The following is a 9,715-nucleotide window of genomic DNA, read 5'->3' on the forward strand; positions in this document are numbered from 1 at the left end:
CAATGCCGCGGTTTATCCTCGTGCTATGGCGCTAATCTGCACAGATTCCGCATCAGTAAAACATTATACTTAGAGATAAGCAAACCTCGAGTCGATCCAAACTCAAACTTTCGGCATTTGATTAGCGGTGGCTGCTGAAGTTGGATAAAGCCTTAAGGCTATGTGGAAAACATGGATATAGTCATTGGCTGTATCCATGTTTTCCAGACAACCTTAGAGCTTTATCCAAGTTCAGCAGCCCCCGCTAATCAAATGCCGAAAGTTCGGGTTCGGAACGGCTCGAACCTGAACCCGGTTCACTCATCTCTAATTATATTGTATTGGGATCTTTTTCCATGACGGAAATTTCAAATCTATGTTGGAAAAACTGTGACATATCTATGAAGAGAGGCTATGCAATAGGCAGAGAGGCAAAGAGGCCTATCAACATGGGCCCAAGGGATACTAGATCTCATGTGTCTTTATGACGGAATCCCTTTAAAGGGGCGGTGTCACGAAGCATAGAAGGTATAATCAGATGTGTACCACGTATATATATATGTACAGGAGAGAAGTTTTTAGTAGCTGACATGCCTGTACCATTTTTATTCCCTATGCATTACATCACTTCCTGGTTTCCTCTCTGAACTGTGACCCTGTGGTTGCCAGGCAACAGTGTAGACACTTTCCCACAATTCCTCTTACTGCTTGTGAAGTGAAAAACAACTGCCAGGACTAATGGGACAGACCATGTGACTGGGATTGAACTGAGCATGAGCCTGCCAAGAAAGTGGATGCCTGGTGGGCCGTTACCGAGGGCAACAGGTTATGAAACTAAGCAGAACAATAGAGGGATTAGTGAGTCTATATCTCCCAAATGATACACTCTAAAAAAGACTCGAAAATTTGGAATATGTGCTCTCTTTTATTTCTATTTCTATTTACAAATCTCAAGTCTTCCAGGACCTATTAGTTGCTGTATGTCCTGCAGGAAGTGATGTATTCTTTCCACGGTGCTCTTTGCTGCCACCTCTGTCCAATGTCAGGAACTGCCAGAGCAGGAGAGGTTTTCTATAGAGATTTGCTGCTGCTCTGGACAGTTGCTGACATAGACAGAGGTGGCAGCAGGGTCAGACTGGAAAGAATATACCACTTCCTGCAGGACATAAGCAGCTGATAAGTCCTGGATGATTTGAGATTTTTAAAAAGAAGTAAATTACAAATCTACTGTATATAACGTTCTGAAACCAGTTGATTTTAAAGAAAGAAATTTGCCACAGTACGCCTTTAAATCCACTGCAAAACTTCAATGCTGGTGGCTTATCTCTCATAGAACACAAGGATCATGAAGTTTAAATATGACTGAGCGGTCCTTATCTCCTTCATTATCATTACATGGTAGACTAAGGGTGGTATTACACGAAGCGATTTTTTTCAATTAACGATTAACGATAAACGATCTCCAACGATCGCAATAGCGGTTGCCTAATAATCGTTCGTTTTACTACACGGAAAGATTATCGGTTATATTGGAGCAACAAAATTCAAGAACACTCCCCTTTCAATTTGCGAATGAACAGGGAACGGCTAACGACATCTTATTCAAACGAACGATGTGCGAAGGATGTGTAAAAGACAAACGATAAAAATAGATTCAAAACCTATTAAACGACCAGCGACCAATCGTTCGTCGTTTAATCGTTGTCTACTATTACACTTAAAGATAATCGTTCAAATACGACCGATTGAACGATTATTCGAACGATAATCGCTTCGTGTAATACCACCCTAACCCTAACAAAATCATATAAGTTCCCTCCCGCCACCATCTGGTTGTCACCCTGACAACTTTGTAACAACTTTATTGCTTCTCATTGCAGGAAATACTGTGCAAATTCCAATTGTGCAGTATAGTATGCCCCCAGAATGCAATGTGGCGGCCTGTCCTTGCTGGGCCTTTATCTGCACCATGCATAGGCTGCTTTGCTCATTTGATTAATCCCTAACAGGATAATATTTAGCGTATGTGTCATGTGCTGACAGGTCCTCACCGCTCAAGCAGATAATGTGCCACCAGGTTTAATAAAGAGGGAAAAACGCCACGCCGCACCGGCTGAGACCTCTCAGATCAATGTTAATTTGCGTCCTACAGCTAAGGCGGCCATGGTGGACTGACTTTATGGATTTAGATGATAACTTATGACCTGGAGACTATTGAGGAAATACCATTTATTGAAGTTTGCCTATAAACATCAGCGTTTAAAGTGCCCCAGTCGGCTCCTGGAGATGGAAGCAGGGAGAGGTGGCACTGAGGAGCATATGGCCAATAGCTACTATAGATTTTCATCTTTATTGGAATTCTGTCCCCAGGCCGAACCCTTGAAAGAGGTCACTTCTACGGCAGACGCTTTTTCTCTATTCTAGGTGCCAGATTAGAAAGGCTTTGTATGATATTGACAGGCAGCAAAGATCCTAAAGGGGTTATCCAGGATTAGATAAAACGCAGATACTTTCTTGCATAAACAGCGCCACCCCTGTCCTCAGGTTGTGCGTGCTATTACAATTTAGCTCCATTAACTTCATTGGAACTGAGCTGCAATACCGCAACCAAACTGAGGACAGGAGTGGCGCTGTATCTGGAAGAAAGCAGACGTGTTTTTCAACACCTTTTAAAGAGTATGTACCATCAGGTACATCCTCTTTAATATGAGCCAGAACGGATAGAACGGCGCTGTCACAGGGACGCCGGTGCCGCCGTCCGTTTTTTGAACAGCAGCCCGGTTCCCGTGTACGGCGCCGTTCTATCCACGGGTCCCGGGTCGGGGGTGAAGCACAGGAGGCGGGCTGGGCCAACCCCAGTGGGTGGAATCCCCCGCCCCTCTATGACGCGGCTCCAGTGATTCTAATGGAGCTGCGTGATAGAGGGGAGGGAATTCCCTCCCACTGGGGGCGGCCCGGACACAATAGAAAAATGTTGGCTGAACCGAGAAAAAATGTTGGACGATGTAAATGGTGAGATGAAATCGGGTGAAAGACTGTTTAAATATGTTGAGTTTGAAATGTCTGGCTTATTCTCTGAGAGATAAACCACAGAGGCAGCAGCTTAATGTTCTTTCTTCATGTAAGGTACATGAATGCTCATATGTATGGCATGATCAGGTGGAAATAGCAGTTGGCTTAAAGGGGTACTCTGTAGAGAAAAAAAAAATCTCCATTCTTCCAGTACTTATCAGCTGCTGTATGTCCTGCAGAAAGTGGTGTATTCTCTCCAGTCTGACACAGTGCTCTCTGCTGCCACCTCTGTCCATGTCAGGAACTGTCCAGAGCAGCAGAGGTTTCCTATGGGGATTTGCTACTGCACTGGACAGTTCCTGACATGGACAGAGGTGGCAGCAGAGAGCACAGTGTCAGACTGGAAAGAATACACCACTTCCTGCAGGACATACAGCAGCTGATAAGTATGGGAAGACCTGAGATTTGTAAATAGAAGTAAATTACAAATCTATATAACTTTCTGAAACCAGTTGAGTTGAAAGAAAAAGATTTCTGCTGGATAACCCCTTAGTGCATAATCCATATAATAACACCGCCATACAGAGGTTTGGTTTATACCGCCATACTTCTGATAACCCTTGTACAAGGGGGGGTCCTGAACAGTGGTCCAGTTTGGCCCCCTCTTCTAACCCCTCTCCACATGGATGTCCAGGACGTGTGCACTTGCTGCAGGCCGGACATCTGCTCCATATAGCGGTCAATAACCTCCTATAGAGCTACCATCTCATCCTCTCCACCACAAACTATAAACTGGGCCGCACAACCCCCCCGCCCACCGCCTAAAGGAAATCATAAAAACAACCCATTCTCCCTCTTTATAGTCATTTTATTTCTTGGGTTTTATATTTTTAGCCTGTAAAGCCGTCCGTAATAATTCTTTTTTGATGAGTGAAACTGCAATTATTTCTGCACGGGTTGTTTGCGATGGTGGAGTCATTATCGCAGCGGGCTAATACCGGAGCCCACAATACTGAGCGTGTATATATTGATCATGAGCCGTATACAGGCGGTAGCATGTTCAGCGCACAGCTGTGCATACAAAGCGAGGGACGGTATGCCCGGGTGCCCGCCATTCATTTCCTGGGGAGATCCTATCTCCAGCATTCATCTTCTTTAGGTCGGGACAGATGGATTCGCACATTCAGGGAAATTACCCCATCGACGTGAACCTGATGATAGGACTGAAATAGGATCCTGACATCTCAGCCATTTACAGTCACTTTGAAGTAGATTTATAGTGTAACCCTTTCACATTTATACTGTGACTATCACACATCTGTTTCCTGGAAAGCTGGGTGATAGCCCATATGTCTGTGGTTACAAGGATTGGCATCTAGATTTTCAAAACCAACCCATGGGCCTTTAGGGTAAATTAAAGGAGTAAAAAAATGTTTTAAAATTAGAAAGGTATACAGATTTGTAAACAATTTCTATTTAAAAAATCTCCAGTCTTCCAGTACTTATAAGCTGCTGTATGTCCTGCAGGAAGTGGTGTATTCTTTCCAGTCTGACACAGTGCTCTCTTCTGCCACCTCTGTCCATGTCAGGAACTGTCCAGAGCAGCAGCACATCCCCATAGAAAACCTCTCCTGCTCTGGACAGTTCCTGACATGGACAGAGGTGGCAGCAGAGAGCACTGTGTCAGACTGGAAAGAATGCACCACTTCCTGCAGGACATACAGCAGCTTATAAGTACTGGAAGACTGGAGATTTTTAAATAGAAGTAATTGACAAATCTTTATAACTTTCTGACACCAGTTGACATAAAAAAAAAAAAAAATTGCTCCTGGCGTATAACATGTGAAAGGGTCAGGTTCATCCTGATGGGTGGGTAGGGGCGACACAGCGGGGAGGAGGCGCCTCGTTTAAAGTTCGTTTTCACTTAAAGTCAATGGAGAACTTAAAACACAACACAAGCACCACGGCTATCCTCATTGCCCCTTGTGAATGTCTCAGTAGTTCACTGACTGACTACTCTGCTGCTCGTCCTGCTGCCAGGGCTCGGGACCATCAGAGTCAGTGTGCTGTGTTATTGCAGGTGCTGGACTGGGGGCCCACTGAAAAAAAGATTGTCCGGTCCTCCAGTGGGCCAGTCTGGCTGCACATGCTCATCTGACACTCCATTCACTGCTAGGGGATTGGAGGTTGGAGAGATCCGACCTGGCTATTGCTGCTACCCCTATAGAGGGTGAATAGAGGCGGCCATGCAGACACAGCACTGCCACCTTCACCAGGGACGTTATTCTTCTGACTGGTGGGGGTCCCCCTGATTGGACCCCCAGCTACCACACATTTATTACCTATCCTATGCCTAGATAATAAAACCTGGGGCCAAATGCTTCTTCCAGTGCAGTGTTCCCCACTCAGGATCAATCGGGGTTCTAAAGGTCTGAACCCCACACATCATAAAGTGATGCTATAGTACAGGGGTACTCAACAACGTTTAGTGAAGGTCAACTTACCGGGGTCTACTGTCAGGTGAAGGTCCGAGCTGAACATCAGTAGTAGTAGTCCCCCTGTTGCTCCAACAGTAGTATATAAACCCCTGTGTGCTTCCCCAGTATTATATAGTCCCCCTGTGCGCTTCCCCAGTAGTATATAGTCCCCTTGTGTGCTCCCCCAGTAGTATATAACCCCCCTGTGCACTCCTAAGTAGTATAACGTCCCCCTGTGCGCTCCCCCAGTAGTATATAGACCCCCGCTTTGTACTCCTAAGTAGTATATAAAACCCCTGTGTGCTCACCCTCCCATATAGCCCCCCGTGTGCTCCCCCAGTAGTATATAGACCCCAGCTTTGTGCTCCCCAGTAGTGTATAGTCCCCCCCCCTCCCATATAGCACATAACATAAAAAAAACACTTATACTCACCTGGGTCTGGTGTCTCCTCTTCTCTTTGCTCTTGTGGCCACACTGCAGCGGTCACAAGAGGCTGCTCTCCCCTTGTTCTGGCTCTCTAGTCACATTGCTTGAGCGCCAGCACCAGAGACAGAGAGTGGCCTCTTGTGACTGCTGCGGCCGATGGCTCTCTCTCTGTCAGGGCTGCTGCTGCACGGTGACTATGAGAGCTCGTTACGAGCGCTCATAGTTACTGTCCAGAGGGGAGCAGCGCAGCTTAGTAACAGGTATACTGAGCTGCAGCAGGGGTCCGGACAGCTGGCCTCTGCGGTCCAAGTTTCAGACCGCGGTCCGCCAGTTGAGGACCACTCTTATAGTATATCTGAGCTGTTCATATAAACCCCCACCACGTGCGTCAATGTTTCTAGAGACCCTCAGCACTGGATATATATAAGTTGTGATTTGGGGAAACTCTATGCCGATGGGAATAATGGGTAGGAGTTCATCCTTCCAGGTAACCTTTAAGTGAAGGCAGCCATGTTAATCAGACCTGTAATACATAGATCACCTGATAGAACAGATGGCGCCAGTCACGTCTTATTAAAATTTACAGGGCTCCGCTGGGCAATATGGAGGACATGCGCCTCACAGCCAGATGCAGGGAGCAGAAATGACAATGGTGTCCTCACTGACCGCCTCTTCTCTCTACACGGAAACCACAGCAACGCTATATTAGCCCAGCAGCCGGATAGCTGGCCGTGAATCCCTGAGTCTTCCCTGGAAATGTCAGGCCTCTTAGTCAGATAATTGTACTCTCTTCAGGTCATGGGAAGAGTTTCTTCTGAATGTACAGTTTACGTATTAAATATTGGATGAGGCGATGGCGGCCGCTCTCTGATTGGCGGCTGATGTGGCCCTCGCTCTCTCACTAATAATTTAAATGCGGCTAAATGGATCTTCTGTGTCTTCTCATTTCTTGTGGGCAGATGAACAGGAGACGGGGCGCTCGGCGTGACCTTTCACCTTTCACTAAGTATTAGATTGCGCCTCTCGGGGGCAGCCATCTGTTTCTGCAGTCTGTGGAAATAACCATTCTTATAGATTTGTTCCTCTGTGATTTTCCCTTTAAAGGGATGTTGTCAGGTGCGGCGTTCTTTTATTTAATGTGAAGTTCAAAGCGGCTGGATGCGAGCGAGCGTTCCCATTCATTTATATTCCAGTTTGCTCTGCTTTTCCGGTTGCGTTTCGGTAACATTCTTTGTGACAGATTACTTTCTGTGCCGATCGCTTTTCTGCTTTCACGCTCTTCTGGGTGTTATTAATTACTTTGTTTCTTTGAACTTTCGTTACCTTAAGATCTGACGGTGGGCGACATGACCGGACTTACAGACCAATGTGGTGATCAGGGCCTGCTAACACTACTACTGCTACTACCACCTCTACTGCTACTATTACTGCAACCAATGCTTCTACCACTACTGCTGCTACCCCCTGCTACTACCCCTACAGCTACTACTACTACCTTTATGCTATTACTACTACTACTGCTACTACTACTGCAACCAATAATTCTACCACTACTGCTGCTATTACTACTACTACGACTATTACTACTACCTCTACTACTGCTGCTATTACTACTACTATGACTATTACTACTACCTCTACTACTAATGCTGCTGCTCAGGGGCGTAGCTAGGGGTTCAGCCTAGGGGGGGCGAGTGAGCCTCAGTGGGCCCCCAACCAATTACAGTATGTTACCCATAAGGAACCTCCGCAGATGACAATGCTTTCCGAATAATATAGGGTATTTTCTACAACATTATTCATAGTGAACAGAGACTGAGAACAGTGGAAAAGACTTTCTACATCTCACATATGTAACCATGTAAAAAATAAAGGGGTTATCCAGCATTGCTAAAAGATAGCTGCCTTTTTTCCAGAAACAGCGCCACTCTCCTCCAAAGCTTGGATGTGGTAGTGCAGCTCAGTTCCACTAAAAGAGATTACAACAAGTTATAATACCACAAACAACATAGAGGAAGTTGTGGTGCTGTTTCTGTTTTCTATCTAGCCATCCATCCATTCTTCTATCTCTTTTTTTTATATCTATCTGTCTAATATCTATTGGGCAGCATGAGGACTACACCATAGCTGATGGTCAATGACCAAATTAGCAACACCCAAAGGAGTACAAATAGAGTAAATGTATAGTACAAATGCTGGGTAATAATAAATAGTCCCATGCAGTTCAAGGCAACTATTTTAAATAACCTGTATACAAAAAAGCCAGACTGCAACATAACTAAAAGGAATAATTACTATAAATTCATAGAAACAATACATGAAAAATGTAGGAGAAATCAGCCCAGATAATGATGGTGTACAGGGTATATGGAAGCAGCCAATTTATGCCTCCATGTAGTATTTAGACCCAAGTTTAGCCCTCATATAGTTTGCAGGGTCCCTCTGTGCTCTCATATTGTAAAAAGCCCACCATCTATACCCTAACATAGTAGATTATCCCCCCTTGTTCATCCATAGAGAAGATAGACCCTCCCTGTGCTTCCCCATATAGTATTGAGGTCCCTCTGTAGTTAGGCCTTCTGTGCCCCAATATAGTTATTATTTTCCTCTGTTTCCATGTAGTACTAGTTAGGGCCCTCTGTGCCCTCATATAGAAGTTAGCTACCCCTTTGCGTATCTATCTAGTATTTAGACCTCCATGTAGTATCCTCCATGTAGGCATCCCCTCCAGCACTATCTCATCTAGGTAATCCCCCTGGTATGTATTCCCCATGTGGCCACCCCCTTTCCCAGTAGTAATCTACCTGGTAATGCTCCTGGTAGTTAGACACCACCACCACCACTGTAAGTAGACTGTACTTTACCTCCAAATTAGGTATCTCCTTTTAAGTTGGCCAGGACATCCCATACCCCAACCCCCATATATGAAATCCTTCCTAGGAGTTAGCCTCACCCACCCACATAGGTCTCCTCCTCTATAACTAAGGGGAAAAAAGCCATACTTACCTGCTGTGCGGTTGCAGTACTGTAGTCTTCTGATGTCAACTCTCTCCCTGCTCTGTGAGCACACAAGTGACATCATCTATGTCCCACAGCTGTAAGGGAGGGAACAGCCTCTTGTGGCCACAACAGTGATTGGCAGGGTGGAGAGCCAATGCTCTTCTCTCCTTGTCAATCACCCTGCTGCATTCAACTGTATCTTCTCCTCGCATACAAGCGCATACAGCTAAATAGTCAGACAAAACATTCGGTAGCCGTGTGGGCCTCCCTGGAGCACTAAATGATGGCCAGGGGCCACCTACAGCCAATAAACATTTGTTAAGTCTGTCTGCAAAAGCAATAGCTTTTGCGGTCAGCATTAACTGGCAAAATCTTCAGTGGGCCCCCTGCCTGTGTGGGCCCTGGAGCATCCGCCCCCTCTGCCCCCACCAAATTACGCTACTGCTGCTGCTGCTACGACTACTACCAGTACTGCTACTACTACCACCACCTCTACTACTGCTAACACTACTACTGCTAACACTACTACTGCTACTACCACCACTACTACTACCACCTCCACTACTGCTGCTACTACTACTACTATTGCTACCACTACTACGACTGCTACTACTACTACTACTACTACTACTACTACTACTACTACTGCAACCAATACTTTTACCACTACTGCTGTTATTATTACTACTACTTATACTGCTGCTGCTGCTACTAATACTACCAATACTACTACTGCTGCAAACACTAAGGGGCCTATTCCACGGGAGCAATAATCGGCCGAATCGGCCTCATTCGGCCGATTATCGCTCGGTGGAATAGA

At 45.6% G+C, this 9,715-nt stretch overlaps 1 protein-coding gene across 2 annotated transcripts in view; it reads left to right on the top strand.

The window, feature by feature from the left end:
• Positions 1-716: 716 nt before the first annotated feature.
• The window catches only part of THSD7B (thrombospondin type 1 domain containing 7B), a 420,171-nt gene continuing 411,172 nt past the window's right edge, over positions 717-9,715 (top strand). Inside the window, exon 1 of one of the 2 annotated variants that reach the window (XM_069982655.1) lies at positions 717-804. The gene's annotated coding sequence lies outside the window, so the exon portion shown is untranslated. The remainder of the gene's footprint in view (positions 805-9,715) is intronic. The other variant, XM_069982658.1, reaches the window with a different exon arrangement.

Source organism: Dendropsophus ebraccatus, chromosome 9, assembly GCF_027789765.1.
Source record: "Dendropsophus ebraccatus isolate aDenEbr1 chromosome 9, aDenEbr1.pat, whole genome shotgun sequence".
In the NCBI taxonomy this organism is placed as follows: domain Eukaryota; kingdom Metazoa; phylum Chordata; class Amphibia; order Anura; family Hylidae; genus Dendropsophus; species Dendropsophus ebraccatus.